General features: G+C 40.5%; 1 long non-coding RNA gene across 1 annotated transcript; it reads left to right on the plus strand.

The window, feature by feature from the left end:
- The first annotated feature begins 2,034 nt into the window (after window positions 1-2,034).
- On the plus strand, window positions 2,035-15,520 carry LOC117483715. Its single transcript, XR_004556005.1, has 3 exons — window positions 2,035-2,081; window positions 2,517-2,560; window positions 15,464-15,520. It is a non-coding gene; the product is annotated as an uncharacterized LOC117483715 (long non-coding RNA).

Raw genomic sequence — 15,520 nt, forward strand, 5'->3', positions numbered from 1 at the left:
AGTTTAATTATTCAAATAAACACTATAACATTTCTGCTGTTTAAATACTGAGAAAATAAAACCAACACTGTTCTTCTATTTATTTATAATAATAGTTAAACTGAAGCGTTCCTCTCTTCATATTGAGTGATGGAGGCGACATGTCAAACACATGAAGGACTTTAGAGGTTTCTCAGCATGTGATCACACCACACAGCAGGACTTACAGTTATCACAGAAACATGTTATTATTACTTTCTAGTAGTTTCTTTATCATTAAACACGTTTTTATCACAATGTGTTAGAGTTTAAAATCAGATCTATAACATTTCCCACCAATAACAGAGTTATGTCTTAATGCTGATATACTGGGAACATCTGATGCTATCAAGTTGAACATATTGAAACTTTATTGGTTTGTTAATTGTGTTTGTGTGCGCAATAAATGTTCAGATGCTCAGAGAAGCCAAAACATCCTTCATCCATCATTCACATCCACATATTAACTAACATTTAAATATGTACATCTCTAATATTGTCAAGTGATTCATTTAATTTCTGTTTCTTTTGGTAACAGTCAGTGACAGCAGGATCACAGACATGTGATCAGATCACACTGACAACTCATTACACTCTATTATCATATATTATTATATATTATATTAAATGGACTAACAGCAAATGTCTATCAGAACATGTCAAATCTTTTTTCATCAAATGCTTGATGTTAATATAATGTTTCCTCTTTTTTAACACATGTTGTAATATATGTTTTATTATAGACTTGCTGGCTGGGGACTCTCAAAGCCTCACTGTGAAGTCGTGGTCTCAGCTCTGAAGTCTGACCCCTCTCATCTGAGAGATCTGGACCTGAGTGAGAACGAGCTGCAGGATTCAGAAGTGGAGCTGCTGAGTTCTGGACTAAAGAGTCCAAACTGCAGACTGGAGGCTCTCAGGTCAGTTCACTGACTGCAGTTCATATTGATCTGTTTGTGTTTATGATTTTCTGAATTTGAACAAATACAATGTTATTTTCATTTTTTCCATTTTTGCTAATGTCTGAATATTGATCAGAGTAACAAAGAGAAGGTGAATGTGTGAGGGAGAGAGTTTGAGCTTCCACAGACTCACTCTGTGCTCCAGGAGTCAGTGGAGATGCTGTCAGTACTGATGAGCTGTGAGGGAGATGAAGGAGTTGTTCAACATCTGATCAAAGTTAAAGTTCCAGATTATCAGTGGATTGTTTCTGCATCATCTCTGACATTAAAACCCTGTTTCACTCTGAACAGATTATTAAACCTGGAGTTATTTCAAACAGGAACATTGTTTTCTAAAGTTACATCATGTTTTCTTTATTCAGACTGGAGTACTGCAGTTTGTCAGAGATCAGCTGTTCTGCTCTGGCCTCAGCTCTGAAGTCCAACATCCATCTGAGACATCTGGACCTGAGTGGCAACGCTCTGCAGGATTCAGGAGTGGAGCTGCTGAGAGATCTTCTGGAGGGTCCAGACTGCAGACTGGAGACTCTCAGGTCAGTTCACTGACTCTCTGTTACTGCTGGAGATCTCACATGTTCACTTTGGAATTGAACCTCATTTATATTCATTAATAACTTACATCCATAAAGTTGTAAATGTCCTTATATTCATATTTCATTTTTAAGAGTAAGAAGTAAGAACTGCAGACATACATGTTGACTGTTTCTTAAAGTAACTGTAATAGATGTTAGTTGTAAAAAGTAAATCTATGTATTTAATATTTAGTAAACGATAACGTCTGAATAAAGGTCATCTGAAGTCATTTTAGTTTTACATGATAAAGTTCACTTTCTGAAGTAGACATAATTTTCTGTTCAGATTCATTTAAATGTTGAGTAACATCTGATTGGATTATAAACTGATTTGTATCCTCATCATGTTTTCTTTATTCAGACTGAGGGCCTGCAGTTTGTCAGAGATCAGCTGTTCTGCTCTGGCCTCAGCTCTGAAGTCCAACATCCATCTGAGAGATCTGGACCTGAGTGGGAACACTCTGCAGGATTCAGGAGAGAAGCTGCTGAGAGATCTTCTGGAGAGTCCAGACTGCAGACTGGAGACCCTCAGGTCAGTAAGGGGTCTCTGCTGGTTCAGCAGTATTGTATGAAACACAGGGAGGTGTTTCTCTCACTGGGGAATCACAACAGATCAGTGATGTTACCCACTGACTGCAGGCTCTTTCATTCTTCCATCAACTATAGAAGGCCAGCTGAAAATGCAAAGCCACATTTAGTAAGTAATCAACTTTCCACCAGACATATGGGATTTGACAGAAGAGTGGAAAAGGTAGTCTGTTTTTGATGGGATTTTTTTAGCTCCTTGACTAATGACTGTTACTTCCTGTAATGCAGCTGAGAGCTGTGGCAGTCAGTCGTAGTGTTTGCAGAGAAGATATGATGGGATGTAAAGCATGAGATCAGTCAGGACTCTGAAGCTGACTCAAAGAACAAACACTTATTTTAAACTGGATCCATAACTGTTGGATTGTGTTCATCCCTACAGGATCAGATATGATGAGACGATCAGAGCCAAGATCCAGAAGAACTGTGAGTACTGAATATCCTCCATTCATCAAGATATGAAACTCTTTCATGGAGCATGTCCTCAGAGGAAAACAACACTCTTGTTTTTCTCTCTTCATCATTTTGGCTGTTTCTCTTCACAACAACTGTCTATCAAAACAGTGACGCATGAGTAGAAGTACTTAGATCTGGTACTTCAGTAAAAGTAGAAGTACTCAGATCTGGTACTTCAGTAAAAGTAGAAGTACAAGAGTGTAGGAATACTCTGTTACAGTAAAAGGCCCGCATTCAAATGTTACTCAATACAAGTAGAAAAGTATTAGCATCAAAATATAGTTAAAGTACCAAAAGTAGTCAATAGCCGCATTCACACCAAGTACTTTGCCGTACTCAGTGCCGGCACTTATTACCCCAGGGCATTTAGTACAGATCGCGTTCACACCGGAATAAATTCCCTGAGGGAAGATTACGCTGCTGACGTCACTTCGTCTTCTTCTGCTTTGGGTTTACTGGCAGGCCGCAAACAACTTCACGGCGTATACTGCCACCCGGAGTCCCCGGCCGGAAGTCCCCGGAGTTGGGGACTGGCTTCAGTAGAAGCTGCTGGGAGTCCCAGCAGCTTCTACTGAAGCTTTCCGAGTAAATCGCCAGAACGCCAACACCTCCTCATCTCCACCGCTCCCATGTTTTATTTTGTGTTGCCATAAGTTAGTCTCTCTGTGTTTGTGCGCTGGGCTAATGCTAATGCTAATAATGGATATTGTGACTATACAAGGACAAGTACTCCAAGTGGTTAGCTGTTATAAATACCTTGGTATCTGGCTTGATGATTGTCTTACTTTTAAACTTCAGGTCACTAATCTGCTTAAAAAGCTGAGGGTTAGACTAGGTTTCTTTTTCAGAAACAAGTCCTGTTTCTCTTTTGAAGCCAAAAAAAGGCTAGTCACTGTGACCTTTTTACCTGTGCTAGACTATGGTGATTTGATCTATATGAATGCACCTGCCCATTGCCTGGAAAGGTTAGATGCCGCCTATCACAGTGCTCTGAGATTTGTTACTAACTGTAAAGTACTTACTCATCACTGTACCCTGTATGCCAAGGCAGGTCTGTCTTCACTTACTGGTCGGAGGCTCAGTCATTGGTACATATTCATATATAAAGCCATGCTGGGTAAACTACCGACTTATATCTGCTCTTTGATCTCACAGAGAGTGGCAAGTAGCTATTGCCTGAGATCCCAGGATGTGTTCTTATTACATGTGCCAAGTGCTAGGACTGTTTTAGGTACTAAAGCTTTTATGTGCGCTGCTCCTCTAGCTTGGAACACTATGCAAAAAACATTGAAACTGAGCATTTTGATTCCCTTGCATCATTTTAAAGCACGGCTGGATGAAATGTTAATGGATACCTGTCACTGTAAATAGGTTGCTAATGTATACCCCTGTAATTTATGTTGTGATGTCCTTTTGTTTTCTGTTGTTTTTATGTGTAACCAATGTACCGCAGGTCTCCCTTGAAAAAGAGATCGTTGATCTCAATGGGATTTTTTAACCTGGTTAAATAAAGGCTAAAAAAAATAAATAAAAAATGCTAATCAGAATCAGAATCAGAATACCTTTATTAGTCCCACGGAGGGGACATTTGCATCGTTACAGCAGGAAAGAGCCACAGACAGCTTAATGTTACCTGTGTTAAGAAAAACAAAGTACTAAGTTACGATATAATAAAAAATATAATATAAAAAAAATAAAAGTAAAAGAAAAATACTTTCCAAAATACAAATCCTGTAACAGTTCTTAGGATTTAGCAGCCAGGTATATATTACACAGTTATTAATGCCTATGTATATGATGTATATATTGCACATAGTATGATGGTATTTAACTGCAGCAAGTTACACATTATTAATGCTAATAATGCTAATGCTAATAATGCTCATGCAAGGATAATAAAATGGCGGCTCTACAAAACATTTCAGAGTTGTACGGGGCGTGGTTTGCAATTCGCCCAGCCAATCAGAACTGGGGCACTTTTTTACCCCAGGAAAGTACCATCTCTCAGCAGGTACTAAAAATGGGGGTAAAAGTTCCCGAAATTACAGAAGGAGCATCTTATTTCAGACAGTTTGAAACGCGAGGGTCGTAATTGGTCCGTGATTGGTCCGTGATTGGTCCGTGATCGGCCCGTGATCGGTTCGTGATGAAGAGCCGGCCCCCAGTCTGACTTGATACCGCCCCCGTGATAAATAAATGTAATTATTGTGAAGCCAGCTGCAATGGATCATTGATCCACCAGGGGGTGCAGTGGGGTTCCACACTGGAGCTCATGTGAAATCAACTTCGATACAGTAAACTGGATGTTGTGGTGCCGAGAGACGGGAGTCGGAGGCGGGGTATCAAAAGTACAAGCTAAACTTTTATTTAGCATCTGAACACACATGTAAACAACTTCATGCCCGGGAAGCGAAGACCGGCGGAAACAGCTGGTCCGGTTCACTAAAATGTCCGTGCGGAACAATACCCCAACCCATAGATCCGTGGGTGAATAATGTCAATCACCACAATGTACAGTATGTCTGGTACTAATGTATAGCGGATCTTTGTTAAAGGGCCCATGTCATGGCCATTTCCACTGATCATAATTACATTGTTGAGGTATACTAAAATAGATTTATACTGTGCAATTTTCCAAACTCACATTGGTTTCGCATACAGCATCTCTGTCAAGCATGTGTATTCAGCAGTATTCACTTTCTCCACTAAACGACTCGTTGGAGCTCTTGCCCCCCCCTCCCTGTGAGCCTAGTGTGCTCCGATTGGTCAGCTCGGCCACTCTGTTCTGATTAGTCAACCACCAGAGAGGCTGCGCCCATGTCTAACAGTGCTTTTCCCGGCTGCTCTCAGCGGAACATCAGTCTTATCATGGCGTCGGTACAGCCGTATATTTTATATACATATATATTTTTAACTGTTGTTATAGAAGAGTGTGACGGCCCCAGGGCCTTTGTCTTACGATGGGGTGGAGCTGAAGAGGCTAATCAGCACGATCACGGACACCTCCGGAGCCGAGGTGCTATTAAGCCCAGCTGCCCGGAGTCACACGACGGCCCCTGTCTCTCTCCAAAGCGGCTGCAGGAAGACTAACTCTGCGATCCTCTCAACCACCTATCTCTGCATTTACCACAATAAATGTGCCGTGGTTTTGTAAACTCGTGTATGTCTCCTTGTCTTTCCGTTGTGGCCTACGAGCCGCTCATAACAAAGAGTAAGTTATTTTTACCCGTTATAAACTACTACTGTTTGATGAGAAATCAAATCATGGTTTGCTATATATGAATTCAGGGAAGAAAGGATAGGCCTACTAAGTATTTCCATTAAACTTTATTTTTAGAAATGTACAAAATGAACATAAATATACATATATACACACGGTATATCATCCATTCCTCCTCGCATCTTGCCTGCGCACAGCCGGTGCGGTGCCTTTTAGCAAGAGGCCTCAGTAGTAGTAGAAGTCCCGTCCCCGTCATGGATTGTCCGCCAGGATCTGGCTGGACGAAATCAAATGCAAATCACAAAATATTAGAGAAACTTAGTTGTTTTAGATTCGTTAGTAGTAGTTGTGTAATGAACAGCTTGCCTGCTAATATGCTAACCTAGCTTTGTTTACCTTGGTAGCTAACACGATATGAACGTTAGCTTGGAGGAAAGGCAACTATAATGCAGTGTAATAAAACTACTATGAACAAAAGCTAGTGGTTCATATTAGGCTAGCAATAACGTGTTTATAATTGCAATCGTATACGGGTATTCTGCTACCATACAATGTAACTTGCATGAATACATTGTTTTGCGCTAGCATACAGCTAGCCTCTTTAGCTACATGCAGTATATGTACTGTCACAATGTACGGTAAATCACCCGGAGTATACTGTATGAGTATTCCGTGTGTGTGACTGCAGACATTCTCCTGCCATGACAAACATGTAAGGCCATCTGCTGACATTGTAGTTGATATATTTAAACGCTAGCAACGTAGCATCACAAAAATGTTTTTCCGACCAAAACTAGCTCTAGCTCCGTGTGTTAGATCGGTTGCATACACGCTACGCCAGCTATAATGTAATTACGTTTCGCGACTGACCGCACGGCAAATCACCCGGAGTATACTGTCAATAGGTATTTTGTGTGTGAATGCAGACATTCTCCTGCTATGAGATACATGTATGCAAGGCCATCTGCTGATATTAGAGTTGATATATGGAAACTCTAGCAACTTAGTTAGCACAGTTAGCACTGTGTCAATGGCTTAGCAGTCCAACACAGTTTACACATTTAAACAGTCTTGTTTGATAAATACACAAATAACAATGCAAACTTACAGGTTGTATACCCAGATCTTCCCCTGCTCCAAACGGTCCAAACAAGCTGTGCATATCCGGCCTCAAACTGGGCAATGTTTTGGAAGCTTTCGTCTGTGAAATGCCGGTTCTTCGAACCTCTGGAGGAGGAACACGCCGCTGCTGGTGTGGCCATAGCTCTTCGGGATTGGTCCATTTCGTTCCGGGTACCGCATGACATCAGGCGGTACCCGGAAGAATCAAATGGGCAGTGACGTATCTCCAACGAGGCGTTTTGGGGAGGTTTGTAGAGTTTTACTCGCTACAGGGTGTACTTTGAGGGTTTTGACTCTGCACACCGTTTACATGCATAAAAACCTTCATAACACATAAGGGGACGGGTAATAACCGGAAAAGCATGACATGGGAGCTTTAAGATCCATATGTCACGGATAGTATCATAGTCTGTGCTAAATAAGACATGTAATCATTTACAAAACATCACCATGTTGTTATTTAACAAAATAATGTTGTTTAGTCGAAAAAAACGAACGAGAGGAAATGCAGCCGGCTCTCGATTTGTAATCCTAATTTAATCACGATCATTTATGTTTATGTTCGCCGAATTGACATGAAATCACTGACAAATATGAATATACTCTATTCAACTTCATTCAAATGTTATTAACGTGCCTAAACTCAGTAACTCAGTAAACTTGTCAGGCAGATCAAGATCCGCGTAGCGGAGGGATCTTGATCCCTGGGTGTTATTCTACCCCATAATGACCAAGTCGCTGCAAATTATCCCGCTTATTACATGGCCACATTCTCAACAAAGTAACGACATGACTCCCAATATTAATTGAAATGCTTTTATGGATTTAGAAAATGTTTTTATTGATTGAAAAAATAGTTGTATGTATTGATTTAAATTGACATGCATCCGCTAAGAAAAATAGTCCGTTGTTACCGTTTTTAACAGTCAGAATGAAACGGCAGCTCTCAGCTGTGTGTATTTTCCAACAGTTAAGTTAACTGTAGGTTACTCTGAGTGACAAGCTTACAGTTAGTGAAGTAACACTTTTTTTTGTGAGTCACGACCTGGCTGTTTCATTCTAATAACGCTCCAAATATGACAAATAAAGTCAAAATGTCACAGTGTTTACAAACATTGACCATACCGTTCACCAGCCCCCACCCCCCTATGTTGAGTAGGCTATACTTTCTGTTTAAAACTAATTGGCCATCGGAATGTGTGTGTCCCAACCTGTGATATCTCTTCTCCAGCAGTCTGTAGGTTTGTGTTCGCATATCTATGCTGTCGCAGTTCCTGTTGTTTCTATCGTGCATTGCCGGTATGAAAGGGTCTGTGCCGGAAATATCAAGATAACACGGCAGGGTCCGTTACAGTTTGTTTTCATCTGATTTCAAATAAACAAAGTCTTGGCTTTCAGAATATTAAACTAGTTTCGGCAAATTTAGATGATAAATACAACTATGAAGCTTGTAACGGCATAATTACTTAAGCGGAGAACGGAGTAATTTAACGTTACAGCAGGCATAACAACAGCCGGTGTTTATTTTATTATTATATATAGTCGTTATTCATTTGTTTTAAAGCTCAATAAGGAAGATTTAAACTTTCACACACGTTGACCGGCGAAAAACTCTGCCCGGTTCCCTCGGCCGCCACCACGTTGAATAAACAGAAGGCTGCTTTTGTGGAGGAAGTTACAGCGCTACGTACAGGCTCGGCATATGCAGCTTTTTCCAGCGGTATCCATAAATCTCTTAATTTTGACCTCAAAGTGCACCAGATTGATGCATTTAACTTCAATATAAAGAAAAACCTCTTCTGTTGTAACAACAATAACATTATAAATAGTAACATAGCTGAACATGACTGAGGCTTTTAACATAGACTTTTCCAATGTCTGAGTGTAATATCTGCATTTTCTATTTTGGTTTGATAAGGACACATCCTGGGGATTGTGTTTACAAACATTGACCATACCGTTCACCATCCCCCACCCCCCTACTGTATGTTGATTTTGTTTGCCTACATGTAAATGGATGGCATTTAGTACCTACCCCCCTCTGAGTGAATACCTGTTGTACCTGTCCGGGGCTAAGCCCATAGGACGATGTTCTGATGTCAACCCCCCCCCGTTGACAATTCACGAGCGTCTAATGGCGCGTTTCCACTACAGCGCGGAGCACGGTTTAAGAGGGCTGTGACGTCAGCGGGCCCGTTTTTGGTTGCGTTTCCACTTGGCCTAATACCGGCCGGCGGGTCCTAATTCACAGTTTTTCTGGCCTCATAAAATCGTGGGTCTAGGGCCAGAGACAACGAGGCTGAGTCGGGCTGAGTATGCTAAACTAGAGAGAGAATCGCTGGCAAGGGGGCTACAACTACAACAAGATGGACATATTTGACCGTGATTTAATTGTAATACACGTTTCAAAATGATGCCGAAGTAACAACATACTGATACCGGTTAGTAAAAACCATGAATTAATGTTTTGTCAAGTCTGCAGACAGACGGCAGGCGAAAAAACCTTTTAAAATGCGTGTTTTCTAAATGGAGATTGGCTAAGCTAACGCAGTATATGCTCCGACCGTCCACACTCACAACAACGGCCTATACAGACATAAATAAAGCAGCGACTGTATTCACCATGACACAGGCAGTCTGTGGTTTGTACTTGTTTAACTTTTGTCTAGTTTCTGAACATATATGAGGAGCTGTGAGCTCTGAGTGCTAACAGCTAACGGCTGTGTTGTTTTTCTGGGGTTCTCATTGAAGATGATGTCACGGCTCCGCCTACACTGCGTTACTATAGATACTACCCCAGTTCCTAAACTGTAATGGAAATGCGCCATAAAGTGAGCCAGTCCTAACGAGGCCTAGCCATACCGAGCGAGGCCGAGCGAGGCCGTGTAGTGGAAACGCGCCATAACTCTCTCCCCCCTCCCCCGTCGCACCTTCTAACAGAGCCCCCCCACATATCAAATCCCAATTGAACCCCTGGCCTCTGGAGCAGAAATGAAAGAGTTTTAAAAATGTTTACGTTTTGGTAAGTTTTTAGGGAAATGTTGTAATATTGCAACGTTGGCCTTAGGTGGGAGCAGAATTTCTGTAGTTCTACTCACATTGTCTGAATAACTATATTGAAAAACTAAGGGTTAATTTGCAGGATTGATTGCTTACTTAGCCCTATATCAGTATATAGCATGAATAATAATCACACATCACTCATATTTGTTATGAATAATCATTTATCATTTATTAAATAGTAAGGTCGCTTTGGATAAAAGCGTCAGCTAAATGCAATTTATGAAAGCCTCAGTCAGGATTTTTTTAACAAGTGTTTTTATTGCTCTTGGGGCATTAAAAACAAGATTTTAACTTTAGTTTTTTATATAATATCTGCATTTTCTCTTGTGAAAAACTAAATCTTAGTTTGGCCATAGTTATTTAATATATAGCGCCATCTCCTGGTTAAATCCTGAAATTGAAAATGTGGCAACGCCCTCTTGGAAATAGTGGGAGGGCTTAACATTCCCAGATACTGGTCTTTGGCAGGTCTTAGGCAGGTAACTGGCTGGTAGTAGGCAGGAAGCTGTATGCTGGAGTCTGAAATAAGATGCTCCATCTGTAAATACTCTTTTTGGTGTGAACGCGACATAAGGGGTACTAACGGAACTAAATGCGAAAAGTACGGTGAAAAGTACTCCGGTGTGAACGCGCTTATTGTGCAGATTGGTCCATTTCAGAATAATATAAGTTTTATAATTATTGATCATATCAGGTATTAAATATATGTAGTGGAGTAAAAGTACACCATGTACCTCTGAACTGTAGAGGAGTAGAACTACTAAGTAGCATAAAATGGAAATACTCAGGTAAAGTACAAGTACCTCAACATTGTACTTAAGTACAGTCCTTGAGTAAATGTACTTAGTTCCTCTCCTGATCTGTAAAGCTCTCCCAACATACAGATGGAGCCTCTTATTTTGGACCCCAGCATACAGCTTCCTGCCGACTGCCAGCCAGTTGCCTGCCAAAGACCAGTATTCAGGAATGTTAGGCAAGGCAAGGCAAGGCAAGGCAAGGCAAGGCAAGTTTATTTATATAGCACCTTTCAACACAAGGTAATTCAAAGTGCTTTACAAAAATGGAAGACATTTTAAAAATGGCATTTAAAATCAGTCATTAAAAAGGAAAGATAATAAAATAAACATTAAAAGAAAAAATACATGGATAAAAGTTAAAAGTTACAGTGCAGTTTAAGATGTGAATAGTTCAATTAAAAGCAGCGGCAAAAAGAAAAGTCTTCAGCCTGGATTTAAAAGTAGTAAGAGTTGCAGCGGACCTGCAGGTTTCTGGGAGTTTGTTCCAGATATTGGAGCATAATAACTGAATGCTGCTTTACCATGTTTAGTTCTGACTCTGGGGACAGAAAGCTGACCAGTCCCTGAAGACCTGAGGCCCTCCCACTATTCTCCAATTTCAGGGTTTAACCAGGAGATGGCGCTATATATTAAATAACTATGGCCAAAGTAAGACTTAGTTTTTCACAAGAGACAATGCAGATATTATATAAAAAACTAAAGTTAAAATCTTGTTTTTAATGCCCCAAGAGCAATAACATCTTGTCACAAGCTTTTTGGAAGAAAAAGACTTCAAGAGACCTGTAGTTGACTAATTACAGGCCTCAATAAAGTTCTGCCATTGGTTGTGAAAAACAACGGTGGACATAGTGGAAAGTGAAATTGAGATTGTCAAATTTAATAAAAATAATGTATCTGTGTACGTGTTTTATGTGATCTGCATGCACTTATCAAACATCTAATTAAAGAATGGTAGCTGTACCTCTCAAACAACCTAAACTAGTTATAAATTTTTATTTTAAATAAAGTCTTTATGACTCGGAATATGAATAAAATGGGTCCGTTACAGTTTGTTTTCATCTGATTTCAAATAAACAAAGTCTTGGCTTTCAGAATATTAAACTTGTTTCGGCAAATTTAGATGATAAACTTTAAACTTTCACACACGTTGACCGGCGAAAAACTCTGCCCGGTTCACCGACCCCCCTCTGAGTGAATACCCAAGATATCTTGGTTTGATTTGGTTTGATTTGGAGAATTTATTTAGCTACTTGGCACTAAGAGTACAGATATGTCTACCCTTTCTTTTCAGAGTGTAATATCTGCATTTTCTCTTTTGGTTTGAATAGGAGAAGGGCAATGGTTATCGACGGTGCTTTTAATGCCTATTGTATACGAACTGTGTGATTTATATTGCTTTTCAAATGCATATAAGCCCCCCATTTACACTGCACTTCCCCGTCAAGAAAATGAATAGCACTTAGTTAGATCACTTTACAGATCAGGTTGGACCAGCCCTGTCGCTACTCTCTGCATTTCCTACTGCAGATTAAAAAAAAGCTACAAATATGTATTTCTTAATAAACTAAATAGGCCACCATTGGTAGCAGTTCTCATTATATACTTCTCAGTATACTTCCCCCACCCGCCCACTGTTTGTTGCTTTTTGACATGTAAATGGTTAACTACCCCCCTCTGAGTGAATACCTGTTGTACCTGTCCAGGGCTAAGCCCATAGGACGATGCTCTGATTTCATCACCCTCGCACATTGGTCATATGTTTATGAGATCACTGTGATTCACTTCTCTGCGGCTCCTCCGTGCAGAGAGGCCCCCAATTCCACGAGCGTCTAACGCTCTCCCCCCTCCCCCGTCGCACCTTCTAACAGAAAACCCCCCCCCCCCCCCCCCCCATATCTGGATTTGGCCCCACAGACCTAGAGAGTAGCAAAATACAGTGAGTCCTAAACACAAGTAGTCAGGGTTCATTTATAACGCTTATTTTGATTTATTTTCTCAAATGATGCTGTATGTTTCACTTTCTGAAAGCGTTAGAATCGCACATGAAAAATATTGAAAGCTGCCAGCCTGCCCTCGGCCATGTCTTTGGCGGTGATCCAAGCTTCGGTACCACAGTGGATAAAGTTAGTAATACATTTATAGGCTACTGATCAAATGGTCAATACATTACATAAGTCTTATTCTCATTCATACTTAATTATTTCTTCTTCTGTCAGTATGAACACAAAAAACTAACCGGTATTACATTTCATTCTAAAGTTTACGGACAAACTACAGACTGCTGGAGAAGAGATATCACAGGGGGGGGGGGGGTTGGGACACACACATTCCGATGGCCAATTCGTTTTAAACAAAGAGTATAGGCTATACTCAACATAGTGGGTGTGGGGGCTGGTGAACGGTATGGTCAATGTTTGTAAACACTGTGACATTTTAACTTTATTTGATCATTTCAGTTAAAAACTAACGTTCATATTTCATATTACTGTTTTGCCTGGCTGGACCTGTAATTTACAGGAAAGGAGTGCACGCTACTAAAGAGACACGCTACCATGGAAACCAAACAATGGTGTTGCTGTATTGAAGTCCGAGTGGAAACAGTCATATTTGGAGCGTTATGTTAGAATGAAACAGCGAGGTCGTGACTCACAAAAAAAAAGTGTTACTTCACTAACTGTAAGCTTGTCACTCAGAGTAACCTACAGTTAACTTAACTGTTGGAAAAGAAAGATTAGGGGGGGAGAGAGCTGTGATGGGCCATTAGGAGTGTGAACACACAGCTGAGAGCTGCCGTTTCATTCTGACTGTTTAAAAAACGGTAACAACGGACTATTTTCTTAGGCGGATGCATGTAAATTCAAATCAATACATACAACTATTTTTTAAATCAATAAAATATTTTCTAAATCCATAAAAGCATTTAAATTAATATTGGGAGTCATGTCGTTACTTTGTGGCCATGTAATAAGCGGGGATAATTTGCAGCGACTTGGTCATTATGGGGAAAAATAACACCCAGGGATCAAGATCCCTCCGCGACGCGACGCGGAGGGATCAGTAATTTTGAGTGAATTACTGAGTTTAGGCACGTTAATAACATTTGAATGAAGTTGAATACAGTATATTCATATTTGTCAGTGATTTCATGTCAATTCGGTGAACATAAACGATTAAATTAGGATTAAAATCGAGAGCCGGCTGCTGTTCGTTACGGCAACCCAACTAGGACACTTGACACAGTGGCTTTTGGGAAAGCACACAAAGAAAACAAAAAAAACACGAGAGAGATGAGTTATTGTTATTACAACGTGACATCTCGCACATGCGCATAACAACCATGGTGATGTTTTGTAAATTATTACATGTCTTATTTAGCACAGACTATGATCCTATCCGTGACATATGGATCTTAACAAAGATCCGCTATACATTAGTACCAGATATACTGTACACGGACATTTTAGTGAACCAGACCAGCTGTTTCCGCCGGGTCTTCGCTTCCCGGGCATCACGTTGTTTACAAGTGTGTTCAGATGCTAAATAAAGTTTAGCTTGTACTTTTGATACCCCGCCTCTCGGCACCACAACATCCAGTTTACTGTATTTCACATGAGCGATGTCGAACATTGAAAAGTCCTTATAAAATCTCTGTTATTAGATCAGTACTTTTCTTATATGACTATTATTGACTTGAACACTGAGAATGTATTTATTAACTTCAGACATTTGAAATATTTGAAATCAGATGAAAACAAACTGTAACGGACCCTGCCGTGTATCTATGATTACTATACATTCATAATTTCAGCCGGAGGTAGGTGGTAGGCGTTGCGGAGGAGCAGATTGCGAGTGAGGTGCCTGTTCTAAACGAAACCTATTCAGCTGTTATAAAGCATTAATAAAAAGTAAGCAAGGAATACAGAATGTTTCGTTACGTAACTTTGTTGAGAATGTGGCCATGTACATGTAATACATGGGATCATTTGCAGCGACTTGGTCATTTGTGGGGAAAAATAACACCCATCCTGATCGTTTCAATGAAGTTGAATACAGAATATTCATATTTGTCAGTGATTTCATGTCAATTCGGCGAACATAAACATCAATGATGATGATTAAATTAGGATTAAAAAATCGGGAGGAGAGCCGGCTCCTTCGTTTTTTCGTTTTTCACGACTAAACAACATTATTAAATGATTACATGTCTTATTTAGCACAGACTATGATCCTATCCGTGACATACACTGTATGGATCTTAACAACAAAGAAGTTGATTTCACATGAACTCCAGTGTGGAACCCCCACTGCACCCCCTGGTGGATCAATGATCCATTGCAGCTGGCTTCACAATAATTAAATGTATTTATCATGGGTATTGCGGTTATCAAGTCAGACTGGGGGCCGGCCGGCCATCACGAACGTGGCACGAACACGATCACGACCCTCGCACTTTAAACTGTCCAAAATTAAGACGCTTCATCTGTATGGAGGTTAGCATCGGCAGCTTCTATGTGCTGGGGACCCGTACTGTACATTTTCTCTCATCACACTTTGGGCTCCTCAACATGTGTGGGTTCCCAGCAGGACTCTCTGAGCTGCAGACACATTCTTTCTGTGACTTTGTTCCAGATATTTGGAGCATAATAACTGAAGCTGTTTCTCCATGTTCAGGAACTCCCATCCCCCGAGTCCTGCGGCAGGAAGCGCTCCTTCTCTCCAAGAACTCCT

This window comes from Trematomus bernacchii, unplaced genomic scaffold, assembly GCF_902827165.1.
Source record: "Trematomus bernacchii unplaced genomic scaffold, fTreBer1.1, whole genome shotgun sequence".
Taxonomy (NCBI): Eukaryota; Metazoa; Chordata; class Actinopteri; order Perciformes; family Nototheniidae; genus Trematomus; species Trematomus bernacchii.